Below are 15,172 nucleotides of genomic sequence, written 5' to 3' on the forward strand. Positions count from 1 at the left end.
GGATTTTCCGGTTGTGCTTGAGTGGAGTAATTTTCATCGTTTCAAAAGGTATGTACATTTCTAAAGCTCAATTTTCGTATTCAACTGATCAAAATATTGAAAATCAGAGAATGCTATGCTGTGGTGAATACTTTAACGAAGAGATACATGTATCATTTACTGTTGTACGTAGAGTTGAACTCCTACAAAATCAGTTGCCCTACGAGAAATTGCCTAAAAAAGTGACATTTCAATTTTGAAATGATTCTATTTACAGACCTACAAGTTCAAATTTAGTTTTTTTTCCGGGCAATGGGTATGAATGTTGTTTTTGGCGGCGTGTACGCTGTCCGGTGTTGATAGACGTCTTAATAATTTCCAAAACTACATTTTTTCATTAAGTCATGCGTGATGGGATCGGTTCTGATTGAGGACACCGTGAATGCGTGAGGGGAAGGACAAACATTTTTTTAATCTTTGGATTTGTGACTTTTGTTGACTCAATAAATGTGATCAATGCTGATTAAAAAGCACAGATTTATCCTTATACTTTAGTAGATGTAAACTGATCACTGATTCAATGAAATCAAACTATTAATTGTTTGTTCAATTTCAGAAAATGCCATTGTTCAAAGGAAAAAGGAAAAGAGAACTAAAATTGACTCTCTACAAATAGCCATGGAGATACAAGTTATCCCCGCCCTCGAAGCGAACTAAACACGCTGGGAGTAGTCCTGTCGTCAAATATACGTCACAGAGATCACCACATATATTTAAAAAAAGTATATCGCCGATCAAAACTTTAACACCTATATATATTAGACGTAATCTGTTCACCCAAAATCACGAAACAAAAAAGACAGATATATACAGAATTTATTATTCACGAACATCGATGAAAGCCAAGATAATCTCGAGGAAGACCATAAGGAAGAGCAAGTATTAGACAACGAAGTCATAGAAAAAGACCACGTAGTAGACCACGGGAAAGACCACATGGGAGACCTTGAGGAAGAATATAAAGTTTTTTGTAAAGTGCTTTAGATAAACTCTCAGACGTAGGGAAAAGGGAAAGATTTTTGATTTTTTTTCATTAGTACAGAGTGCACGTTTTCCTTTAAACAACATTGCATTCGACCTGTTTTTGAACATTGTTGAGTGGTTTGAAAAGGACGAATCAAGACGAATGAGATACTCCCCAACATCTCTGCAGTATTTTTGGTTATCGTTGACAACATTTTTTGTTTTTATTCTTCGTGAAACATATTATTAAACCTATTTTCCCACAATTTATTTCATAATTCAATCTCATAAATTTTTCTTAGCATACATAATAATCATTATGTGTTTTTTAATAAACAATGTAGTATAATTTAGGTTAGTTTCAACGACTCATAGCTTGAATATAAAGATATAATTTGTACTTCCCCTCACGCATTCACGATGTTCTCAATCAGAACCGATCCCCTCACGCATGACTTAATGAAAAAATGTAGTTTTGGAAATTATTAAGACGTCTATCAACACCGGACAGCGTTCACGCCGCCAAAAAACAACATTTATACCCATTGCCCGAAAAAAAAACTAAATTTGAACTTGTAGGTCTGTAAATAGAACCATTTCAAAATTGAAATGTCACTTTTTTAAGCAATTTCTCGTGGGGCAACTGATTTTGTAGGAGTTCAACTCTACGTACAACAGTAAATGATACATGTATCTCTTCGTTAAAGTATTCACCACAGCATATCATTCTCTTATTTTCAATATTTTGATCAGTTGAATAAGAAAATTGAGATTTACAAATGTGCATACCTTTTGAAGCGGTGACAATTACTCCACTCAAGCACAACCGGAAAATCCTCTCACGGTTTTCATTGCAGAACCAAATGTTCTGCGTTTGTAGATTACCAGCCGTGTATATATAAATATATATCATTATGTAATCTGGACAAATTGCAGGCGTAGTTTACATGATGTATCAGAAGCAAGGGTTCGAATTCCGCTGAGGGAAGAACAAAACTTTGCGAACGTTAATTTACAGATATAACATTATTGGACTTAAATTGAGAGGAATTATATATATTATGGTGTTATATATATAAAAAGATGATGTGATATGATTGTCAATGAGACAACTCTCCACAGGAGACCGAAATGACACAGAAATTAACAGCTATAGGTCACCGAACGGCCTCCAACAATGAGCAAAACCCAAACCGCATAGTCAGCTATAAAAGGCCCCGACATGACAATGTAAAAAATTTAAAGGAGAAAACTAACGGCCTTATTTTTGTAGTCCTGGACTCGACTGATTTTCATATTGTATTTACAGTAACTGTTTTCTGATTAAACCCTTTTTAATTCCTTGTTATCTGTTTTAAGCCAAATCAAATGAATGAACCTCCTCCCCCTCCTCATTGTTCGCTAGCTTGTACACCTTATTCTTCGCTGTCTTGAGTCTCGATTGTAGTTATTAGAACTATTTGCTTAATTCAAAAAATGAAAACAACACTTTAAAATGTTTAAAAAATTCATGCGTTCGAATCGCTTTTCTAGATTCACCTTTAAAAGGAACGATGAAAGCCGAATATTTTAAAGATAGTATCTTATAGTTCGTTTCTGTGTGTGTTGTATTGTCGTTTTGGTTTTCGTTGTACTTCAGCGTTTCTGTTGTTTCGTTGTTTTTTCTTATATTTAATGTGTTAACCTCAGTTTTAGTTTGTAACCCCGATTTGTTTCACTCAATCAATTTATGACTTTCGAACAGCGGTATGCTAATGTTGCCTTTATTTGTTGATAGAAAAAGAAACATTTAAAGAGAAATAAGACGAAGAGACACAGTATGAAAAAAAATACCTACATTGTTTTGACAGAGACCTTATGTTGTACATTTATCTAGTTCAATTTTACGAGATGATGTATGAGTATTGATCTATTTGCTAAAAATAAACTTAAATTAATGATAAACCATATCAATTATATCGACACAATCAACTGACTACGAAATGCTTCATTTCATGCCTCATTTCATTTAGTCTAGGACAAAGGAAAACTTAACGATCCATTTTCTAACATCAATCTAGTGATTTCGATTATACTAAATAATAACTTGAAGATAATTTATCCAACCTAATGAACTGGAAAAAATCAAATGTTTGCATATATAAACATTCATTTTTTTTTTGGTACACATTGAATTGTATTACAAAATTTGACACACTGCTAAGGATTATGGGAAATATCACCTTTCTCTTTTTACTAGGACTAGTAGTACATTTAGTTAGCTTTTACGAAGGTAAGGTTTGTAAGCAGTTTTGTAATATTATACACGGTGAAACAGTGTATGTTTTGTATGTAATTAAACTTATTGTCAAAGCATTTTGATATATTTTGTAGGAAAACAGCACTACTTCATGGGCGAAGTGAAAAGAATAATATTAATATATGTGTCGCAAAATAACACTTGCCGTAACTACGATACTGTCCTCGGTAGTGTACATAATTACACTTGCAGTAACTACGATACTGTCCTCGGTAGTGTACAGAATACATGTAACACTTGCCGTAACCTCGGTAGTATACAGAATAACACTTGTCGTAACCTCGGTAGTATACAGAATAACACTTGCCGTAACCTCGGTAGTGTATAGAATAACACTTGTCGTAACCTCGGTAGTATACAGAATAACACTTGCCGTAACCTCGGTAGTGTACAGAATAACACTTGCCGTAACCTCGGTAGTATACAGAATAACACTTGCCGTAACTACGATACTGTCCTCGGTAGTGTACAGAATTACACTTGCCGTAACTACGATACTGTCCTCGGTAGTGTACAGAATTACACTTGCAGTAACTACGATACTGTCCTCGGTAGTGTACAGAATAACACTTGCCGTAACCCCGGTAGTATACAGAATAACACTTGCCGTAACCTCGGTAGTATACAGAATAACACTTGCCGTAACCTCGGTAGTGTACAGAATAACACTTGCCGTAACCTCGGTAGTATACAGAATAACACTTGCCGTAACTACGATACTGTCCTCGGTAGTGTACAGAATTACACTTGCCGTTACTACGATACTGTCCTCGGTAGTGTACAGAATAACACTTGTCGTAACCTCGGTAGTATACAGAATTACACTTGCCGGAACCTCAGTAGTGTACAGAATTACACTTGCCGTAACTACGATACTGTCCTCGGTAGTGTACAGAATAACACTTGTCGTAACCTCGGTAGTGTACAGAATTACACTTGCCGTAACCTCGGTAGTATACAGAATTAGTACACTTGCCGGAACCTCAGTAGTGTACAGAATAACACTTGCTGTAACTACGATACTGTCATCGGTAGTATACAGAATAACAAAATCTAGAAATTTGGAATGGGAATCTGATTCTGTCCCTCTATTGTTACTCCTCGTGCTACTTAGCGAATATAGAAATTCGGTTATATAAGTCGTATTTGGTGTAACAATCGAGAGAAATACGACATGATTATTATTTCGACCAGTGGTATGTTTCCATTGTCATCTATGCTATAGATATTCATTAACAGTCATAAAAATGAAAATGTAATGGTGAATGTGTCAAAGAGACAACAACCTAGCCAAAGAGCAGGAAACAGACGAAAGCCAACAATGGGTCTTCGATTCAATGCAGCGAGAAAAATGTATAATGACGTCTGAAAAAACATTTGAATGACTGACTTCAAGTTTATAGTTTGAAACCTTTAATAGATTCAATAGATTTCTTTTAAGCAGCACCACCAAATTATATGTTTCGGTTGATAGTATCCATTTTTATTGTATAGCAATATAATATTTCCCACAGAAAGTAACCAAAAGTTAGCGTGCAATAAATTCTATTATTGCACTAGTGCAATAAGTCTTCAAAATTAATGACGTCATCAACGACAAAACCTCAGTTTAAACCAATTTTTTACTTTCAAATATTATATTGCTATACAATAAAAGGGTTATTGCATGAATATTGGGGAATATTGTCCCTCGTAGAACATATATTGCACTCGCAAGCTCGTGCAATATAAAATTCTACTCGGGACAATATTCCCCAATATTCATGCAATAACCCCATAATATTCAATTTAAGCTGATGCAATATGTTCGCTATCATGTAGTTGGATTGGAAAAACTATCATCAGAATACAAGATAATGCCAACTTCAAGTTTTCATGTGAAGATACTTCTACTTACACGGTGTCTTTAGAAAATGGCAAGACCTCAACAGAGCAATGCGTGTGGTTGTCAGGTGCATTTTTGGTCATAAGGTAAAACATAAGTTTAAAATACTAGTATGAGTAATATTCTGTTTACAGTTTTCAACTAGGCTCTTCAATGTTGTGTTTATCGTACTAGAACTTGTTGTGTGGATAACAGTCAATGTGAATTGAGATAAGAAAAAAAAATGATAGAAATGATATGTAGTTTTTGACAATCAATAGGATCTGGATGGGGTTTTCAAAACAGAGATTAATTGCAAAAAGTGCAAAATCAACGGCAGAAAAATAAGAGTAGTGAAAATTGAGAAATGAAAATATAATGAATAGAGAAAAATGAGATGTAGAAAAAATAAAGAATATAGAATTATGGAAAAAAAATTAAAGAATAAAAAAAAAATATTAAAAAATACAGAAATGAAGAACCCTCATCCAGACCCCCACTCACTTGTGTACGTTTAAAATGTATCGTCCTATACATATATTTCATATTTGTTATAACTTGTCAGTGTTTATAAAAAAGAAGATGTGGTATGATTGTCAATAAGACAACTGTCCACAAGAAACCAATTGACACAGAAATTAACAATTATAGACTGCACGGCCTTCAACAACGAGCAAAGCCCATCAACCGCATAGTCAGCTATAAAAGCCCCGAAATAACAATTCAAACGGAAAACTAACTGCCTAATTTATGCACAAAAAATGAACGAAAAATACATATGTAACGCATCAAGAAACGACAACCACTGAATTACGTGCTCCTGACTTGGGACCGGCACATACATACAGAATGTGGCGGGGTTAAACATGTAAGCGGGATTCCAACCCTCCCCTGACCTGGAACAGTGGTGTAACACAACAAAAGAACGAACTATAAAAATCAATTGAAAAAGGTTAAACTCATCATGATCAGATGGATAAAAATAGAAATACTACACAGATTGGACGTGGCCGGTTACTTGTATATCCGAACAACAACAAAAAACACTAAGTACAGATCTGAGAGTACTAACAGTTAGTGACAGCTAGTTCAAGCCACTAACAACTTATTAAAAAAATCATGATCTAGGACTAGATGTAAATTTTGGCTTATTTATTGAACAATTTATCTACATGTTTATAGTACTGAGCATTTATTCTGAATTTTCGATTTCGTTCAATAAAAGAATACATCTCAAAAATAAAAAAATGGAAAAGGAGTAGGTCCGGTAAGGGCCGGTTTTGGCCTCAAATTTCAAGTTCATCTGAGGAAAGATGTTCGACACTTTTTAAACACTTAAATGTCTATTTCAATTGATTCAATTATTTTTTGTGAAAGATTTAAACTGATTCACTCATTAAAAATGCTCCGATTCTAGTCTTAATATGAAAAATCTATCAAATATGCCAAAAACTGTTACTTTTCAGATGGTTTTTGTCAAAAATGAAAGTGGCCGCATCCGTGTTCATCCTCGACCTTTATATATGTTATGTATTATCATTAAACACAACTTCAATTTCAATATAAAGAATGAACACGAATGCGGCCACTTTCATTTATGACGGAAACCGTCTACAATTTAACTAAAATGCTGAAATTTTGAAGATTTCAGTAATTTAGCATGATTTACTGATGCAAGTACCCGATATATGTGTACCGTAATGACAAAAAAGCCCATATTTATGCAGCAGAGGCATTATACTTTCCAAAAAATAACTATAAGTTTACATTTAAACAATTTTGTAAAACTGCTTTATTTTGGGGCCAAAAAGGGGTCTTACTGAACCTACTCCTTTGCTGAATTTTTCGTTTTCTTTCTCTTTCGTTAATTATGAAACTTATGTTATTGCGTATTACATCAAAACACAGATCAAATTTAAATTTGTGTGGTGTCACTTTTATTATTTTAGATTTATGTACCTTAACAAATAGAAAAATTACCGATTTTTCGTGTTTGTTCTCTAACTTAAGTTTGCCCAACACAAATGTTATGAAATAAAATTAACGGTACCAATTTTCTTGCACCAGATGCGCATTTCGACAATACATGTCTCTTCAGTGATGCTCGTGGCCAAAATATATGAAATTCAAAGCTTATATAAAAGATGAAGAGCTATAATCCAAAAGGTCCAAAAAGTATAGCCAAATCCGTTTAAGGAATCAGAGCTTTGCATGAGGGAGATACATTCCTTAATTTATAATAATTTCTATCATTTTGTAACAGTAAAAGATATGAAACTTATGCACAATTCTTATTACCACACAACTGAGACCAAGTACAAATTTGGGTATAGTGTCACTGTTACTTATTTTGAATTATGTCACTTTATAAATTTATATGAAATTATATGCAAGCGAGGGCATCATCTGTGTCCCATAGACACACTCTTCATTTTTTCAGTAATTAGTTCAAAACATCTTTCTTCCGCACTCGAGTCCAGCGCTACAACGAAACCACTAAATAATTGAATTCAATATATAAAACAATTGACAGTCATTATGCCTAATATCCACTTCTTCTGAGGGTCCTCGGTGGCCTAGTGGTCTAAGTAGTCCAACTACTGTATCACTTGTCTGTCATAACTAAGGTTTTGATTTCGAATAAGGCACGTAGTAATACATGTAGTTTAATCTTAATTGACTAGGATTGTCAGTTTTCATACCGAAGATCGGTGGTTCTCTCCTGGCACTCCAGCTTTATCCATCAATAATAATTGACCATCACGAAATAGCACAATAGTCCCGAAAGTGGCGTTAAGCATCAATCAATCAATCGATTCACTTATTCTGTTTACTAATATATGCCCTCGGTCTTAATGCATACATAGGTTAAAATGTAAATTACATCAATAAGTTGTCTCATATAAGATATATATAAGACTTTCAAAGGTATTTTATAACGCAGTGTAAAAGTGACCGATGATTCATATTCCAGGAGGAACCAACATGAATACAGATGTTGGAAGATAGTTTATGATGATAATGTCCATGTTTCTACTTTTGAAACACCATGGTGTGAGTATTTTTACACAGGGTATCCCGATCTGAAATCAGCGCAGGGATTCAAATCCTGAGGAGAGATTAAACTTTGTTTAATGTATTTCATAGGTCAAATCTTGATGCGATCGATTCCCTCGGAGGATTATGCTATTTGGGAATCGGATCTAGATTCCTCTTATCCACCGAAATTTGGATCAATTTGCTTTTTCGGATATGGATACCCGGTATGAGTTTTTGGGAAGATTGGAACTATTGATAAGAAGCTACTTTATACTTATTCAATAAATAAATGATTCTATATATGTTCGCCTTTAATAAATGTAATGAGGGAGATAATTGTTAACTTCCGGTTTAAAATTGCCACGTCTGTTTTCCAAAATGTGTGGTTTCTACATACTTTGCCTGTAACATGAGAGATATTAGGTACTTTCGGTTTCGTGAAATTCACTTCCGGTCTCAAATGATAGGTTTATGTAGGCTATTTGAAAAATAATTAGTTTCTATATTTACTTTTCAATGAAATAAGTAGATACTTCTGGTTTACTCCAGGTCACTTCCGATTGATATTTTTCAAGGTCACACGTCAACCAACAGTGTGCAAATGACCCTATTGCTTTATCATGTACCAAGTTGGAGTTATTAACAATTAACCTTAATAAATTGAATCATTTCAGGTCCAATAACTCTTAAAAAATATCATGACCAAATGTTCCTATCTTAATCACAATAAGGAAAACATTGTGCACTAGTTCTTTTATGTATATCTTTTAAAGTGACCGAGGCCGCGAGATCGATGAACAAGAATAAGTCAAAATTTAGAATTTGACCTTGACCTTTAGCCTTGACCTAGTTTTCTTTTCTTTAAACTATGGTTCTCAAATCAACCGACCATAAGTCTCTATCACTCTGTTACAATTGCATATCACTTATTTTAAATGCAATAGATGAAACAACTCTCATATGGAGTCTTCATATAGCTTCCTTCAAAATTGAACAGATAATCATGAGGATACAGCGAGCAATTAGGTAAAATAAATGTGTCGCTTTCTTTTACGGTTACTGAGGAGATCTATTTGAAAAAGAGTTACTTATGTTTCACATATTTATCATTTGTTCATCAAATTAGCGACCATAATTTAACTATAGAAAAGGGAAGATATTTAAAAATACCTAGAGAAAAAAGGCTATTAATGCACATCCTGTAATACATTGGGGGATTTCGCTCATTTTATTTTGTACTGTAGAAAAAATTCTAAACTAAGAGATAAAACAGGAAATGTGCTTCCACAAATGCCAGATTTTATGTCCTGGCAAGAAAATGAGAAACTTAGTTTATCTTCTTTGCCCATTAACATCAAAAACTTCAAAAGAAGTATTATTATATAAAGCTTATAGGGACCTTTTTAAAACAGACATTAGAACTGAGGACAGGGGACTCTTGATTTATTTATATAAATATATTTATATATCATATAAATAGATTGTTTTGCTTTTTTAACTTTTTATGTTTTATTAGATATGTTTTCCTATGGTTTTGTTTGTGACATGTATTTTATGTATGTTTATATAATTTGTCACAAACTTATTGTTCAGAGTTTATATGATAATAAATATTTGCATTAAAAATAAAACGGGACAAAGGTGAGATCAGTCGTAGAAAAGTTCAGAACCTCGAAGTTAATGTTCAATAAAAATAAAGTCAGCGGGAAAGTTGGTATTTGAGAAGTGAATGATTAATAATTCAACTAAAATTAATTCAGGATTTTTCAAGCAACCACCAGCGACAATATGTGACGTCTGTGGGGGATTCCAGAAGAAAGCAGTAGTTCACATTGGTAATTATGTTATTATTCGAGTGATTAATTTGAGAGAAAAAAAAGAAGTAAACTATACGGTCTCAAAATAACGATTCATACTATGAAGTAACAGTAATGAGATTTGGTATGCCTGCTTACATGTATGACATGACTATCAAGACCACTGGACAAAAAAATAGTGTATACCGTATAGTGTATAGTTTGAAAGTCTCTAGTAACAAAAACAACATGCACGCTTTTTTTCCATATCGATGTTTATCTATTTTAGAAAATAAAATTTGTGAATTTTCTATAGTGATTTTATGAAAATGATCTCAAAGCCGTCAATCTATCCGTCATATGCTCAAGTTTCATGGCTAATTATTTGTCACTTTTTGTTTTAGTTAAAGGCAGTAAACCAAACAGTGAGTATTTTCATCTTTTTTAAAGTTTCTCTAAGGATGAGGGCATCATTTAAGAATTAAATGCTTCTTTTTGTAACTTCATTGGGGTGTAAAAGCGTTGACCGAAGTACATTTTGGAAGCCCTTCATTCTAAAAATGTGCGCACGGTCAACGCTTTTACAACTCTATGAAGTTACAAAAAGAAGCATTCAATACTTATAATTACATTTTTAGCTATGATCATGAAAACACGAACTTTATCATTTTTTAAAATTTAATTCACCTGTACAATTTATTGTGGGACCTCGTGCTATCATGCATGATAAGTTTTATTGTGTAATGCAATTGCTTCAGGAATAACACGTGATGTGCAGTTAGCCAATCAGAATAACGTATTATAATGAAACATACATCTAATGTAATTATTATCATAATAACATATGTTTGTATCAACATTTTCATAATGTAACTAATGAGAAGAAGAAATATATTTATTTCGATTAAGGGCCCCGAAGAACATAGCCATTTGATTATACAATAACATCAATAATTTGAGATTAAAACAAATAACATTCAATGAAATCAAGTAATATGATAGAACGTTCTTTAATAGTCCAAATCTTTTATGATACATAATGCAAAAAATATTATAAATACTCCTATAAATTATAAATTAATATAAAGTTTTCTATCAAAAAGGTTAATGTGGTATGATTACCAATGAGACAACTCTTATCAAGAGACAAAAGGACACAGACATCTTAGTTATAAACAACTATTATAATAGGTCACCGTACGGCCTTCAAAAATGAGTAAACCCCATACCGCATTCAGCTATAAAAAAGCCCCTAAATAACTTATGTAAAACAATTCAAACGAGAAAACTAACGCGGCCTGATTGAGGTTCAAAATAATGAACGAAAAACAAATATGATATACAGCAATAAACGACAACCACACTGAATTAAAGGCTCCTGACTTAGGACAGAATTTGACGTAGTTAAATTAGTTTAAAGACGCGCTAACCCTCCCCTGAGCTTGGACAGTGGTGAAACAGACCAAAACAAGAACAACAAAAAACAAAAAAATGAGTTAAAAAGAGTTTAACTCATCAGCGAGATACCAAGCAGAAATACATCTAACAAAAACACAAAGTGCACATGGCAGGGTACTTATACATCCCCACAACCAAAAGATTCTAAGTACAGATCTGATAGTACTCGCAGTTACTGAAAGCTAGTTCAAAGCCAATAACTACTAATTAAACAATCAATGAAAAACATCAATTTATATCAAGGTTCTAAAAACACAGTCAGTTTATTGTATTAATGTTTCCCTAGAAAAACTAAATATCTAGTTTTGATATAATAGTACCCCATTCTTCTCTATTCCTTATTTGTATGGTTTATTTATTTGACCCCCATTGTTTCATAGTATTGGCCCATGATTCTCTATGCTGTTAACCCCATTCAGATCCTCCATTGATTAAAGAGTTTTCTCCCTTAAACCAGGTAAAAATAGATGTTGTAAGTCTTTTAGTTTTCGTAACTCGGTCATTTTGTTGGTATACATCACCATGTTTAAACAATTCATTTTGTATAATGTGTTAATTCCAAGCAAATTAAGACTTTAGAAATGTACTCAAAGTGTTTTATCCTTTTGTTTACTCGTGCATTTCATTAACAATATTTAGGCTTCTGGGGATGTACACATATGTTTGTTTATGGTTTTCGTGCTTTTTACTTATTCAACTGAACTTTTTTTCTTCTCATTAATATCTAGAACACGTGATAGAACGTCGTAAGTATAAACTATTTTATTGCTTTTTAATAATATTTTTTTATTAACTGCATATTTCAAAGCTATAAAAGTATGAACGCAGTGAGTTCATGGTTAGATAAAAACGTTGACAAAACAGTAAACGAACAACATAAATATGGAAAGTTTGTTGTTGTTATTGTAATTGTATTATTAAACTTTTATAAAGATTGACAAATTGCTGTTATGGTAGTGGCATGTTATTTATTTCCAACATGAAGATATATTTCAAACTCAACGACGTGAGATATGAATAAATGATACAAAACAAATGCGTTAATCGTGGTTTTAATCAAAGAAAATCTGTTCATTCTCGTCGGTGGTCTCCTTGTAGCTTGCTCGCCTCGAATGCGGGAGCTCGTGAGCTCAATTACCGGCATGACAAAAACCAAATACTTAACAAAGTTTATACTCATTTCTCATTCACTTATTATATTGTTATGATATATGCATATTAAGACCTGTTGGTGACCCTCTGCTGTTGTTTTTTATTTGGTCGGGTTGTTGTCTCTTTGACACATTCCCCATTTCCATTCTCAATTTTATACAATATTTGCCACTTCATCTATTACATATTATCCTCATTCTGAAAAAGAATACATTATATAGGTAATTCTTAAGATGTCGAATTTCTCGCAAAATTTAATAATGCGACAAAACATGTAATACCTCCTTATTAGATTCACCATGATTTTTTTTATATATTATCTTTTTTTTCTTTTTTATACAGTGAGCAGAGGACGTAAGTATATGAAAAGGTTTATACTACTGTTTCAGAAAAGGGAGAAGGTTTGGTACCATTAAAACGTTAAATCCCGCTGCAATTGTTTGCACCGGTCAAAAGTCAGGAATCTGATGTTCAGTGGTTGTCGTTTGTTTATGTGGTTCATAAGTGTTTCTCGATTCTCGTTTTTTATATAATAGATTAGAACGTTGGTTTTCCCGTTTGAATGGTTTTACTCTAGTAATTTTGGGACCCTTTACAGCTTGCTGTTCGGTGTGAACTAAAGCTTCGTATTGAAGGCCTACTTTACCTATGATGGTTTACTTTTATAAATTGTTACTTAGATGGAGAGTTGTCTCATTGGCACTCATACTACATTTTCCTATATCTACTTGCATGCATTTTTCCTTAGTCTTATTAATTCATGAAGACTATTATTAAAGGATCAGTGCATTGTTTATTTAGAGGCCAAAATATTTCATAATTCAAAACCTTACACACACGTTGAAGAGCCGACAAAACCAAACAGGACCAAAGTAAAGTTAACCACGCACAATGAAGCAGAGGGAAACATAAAGTCATTTCTTATAAATTTCAAATGATTTCCACAATTTTTTAACCGTTATAACTCAAATTCAAATAAAACCCTTAAAATGTATAATATTTGGCAGTTAAATCATGTTTATGTGGTAAATCTAAAGTTTTAAAAAAAATGTAAAAAAAAATGAAAACGACACTTTATAAATTGCATGCGTTCGAAACGCCTTTTCAGTGTTAAACTTTACCTTCATAATGAATGCTCAAAACATATATAGCCAAGGATGTATAAAAACCAAAGTCATTGAAGAGCTTGAAGACTAAATGAACTCTCTCAGATATAGTTTGCTTAAGATTATGTTTGCAGTCCTATCTAGAATCGTATGATTTCGATTTGTCAATTGTTTATGGCTTGACTATGAAAACTAAATAAAGTTATTCTAAAGCCATGTGCGCAAGAACAGATAGCATGCATCATCGGTATTATTCACCTCTGTTTGGCTCTTTTCCCTTCCGGTGCACCGTAACTGGTATAGCCGACTAAAACTAATATCAAGTGAAAGATTAACCAGTGCGTGTACATTTAATGTGTACATAAAATCAGAAACCGCTCTCTTCAATTTATGCAAAAACACAAACATGAACTCATTGATTAAATAGAAATTCAAAAAAAAACGAGCTTTAAAGATAATTAAGGATGTTCGCTTCCTTTGTTTTTGAATATTTGCCAGATACGCGGAATCATCTGGGTTTTCATAGTGTGTTAATTACGTTTTTTGTTTGAGTTAAGCCTTCCAAATGATATCTTATCGTGTGTTTTCTATGTTGTGATGTTATACTATTGTTTCAGAAAAAGGGAGAAGGTTTGGTACCATTAAAACGTTTAATCCCGCTGCAAATGTTTGCACCTGTCCAAAGTCAGGAATCTGATTTACAGTAGTTGTCGTTTGTTTATGTAATTTATACGTGTTTATCGTTTCTCGGTTTTTTTTATACAGATTAGACCTTTGGTTTTCCCCCTTTTACACTAGTATAATGAATTACTTTTATAAATTGTAATTTGGATGGAGAGCTGTCTCATTTGCACTCATACCACATCTTCCTATATCTATTTACCATGTAGTGACCTTACAAAATTTTACCCACTAAACCCATTTGTTCTTTTCATATTATTATTGCACATAGTTTAAAAAGCCGTATTTAAAGTTTTTACAAAATCCTTTTTAATTTTGCGTTGTTTTTGAAAGAAAAAATGTGTCAAATTTGAATATAAGGAAAATCTACAGAGAATCTTTCTCCACCATTTTTTTAAGTTTCCAGAAAACAAGCGCATGGAACCTTATTTTTTCTGCTTTTTAAGTTCCATTACTCATAAACTAATAATTGATAACAGTGTTTTAAAACGCTTGTTATTTTTTATCAGAGTAGTGAACATCTTTAACTTACAAAATGAAATAATTGTTATTCTTAGATTTAATTTTGTTTCAGGTATTGGTTGCAATAGACCTAAACATTGCCCGATCGTCAATCCTCATGTAGACTGTCCTTGTACAGGATGTGAAAATCCACAAAATGAGGAAGGCATGTGTTGTGCTCAGTGCCAGCAGCCATACGGCCCATCATATTATAAATACTAGGTGTCATGGAGAGATGCATACAACATCAAAATACAAATCTGATTAAAGTGAA

General features: G+C 33.0%; 1 long non-coding RNA gene across 1 annotated transcript; it reads left to right on the top strand.

Annotated features, from left to right (window-relative positions):
* Positions 1–3,190: 3,190 nt before the first annotated feature.
* LOC139488744 (uncharacterized) lies at positions 3,191–15,172 on the top strand. The gene is made up of 8 exons (XR_011656074.1): positions 3,191–3,274; positions 5,095–5,272; positions 8,140–8,219; positions 9,965–10,039; positions 10,405–10,425; positions 12,187–12,204; positions 12,953–12,964; positions 14,972–15,172. It is a non-coding gene; the product is annotated as an uncharacterized lncRNA (long non-coding RNA).

The sequence above is a fragment of the Mytilus edulis genome, chromosome 9 (genome assembly GCF_963676685.1).
Source record: "Mytilus edulis chromosome 9, xbMytEdul2.2, whole genome shotgun sequence".
In the NCBI taxonomy this organism is placed as follows: Eukaryota; Metazoa; Mollusca; class Bivalvia; order Mytilida; family Mytilidae; genus Mytilus; species Mytilus edulis.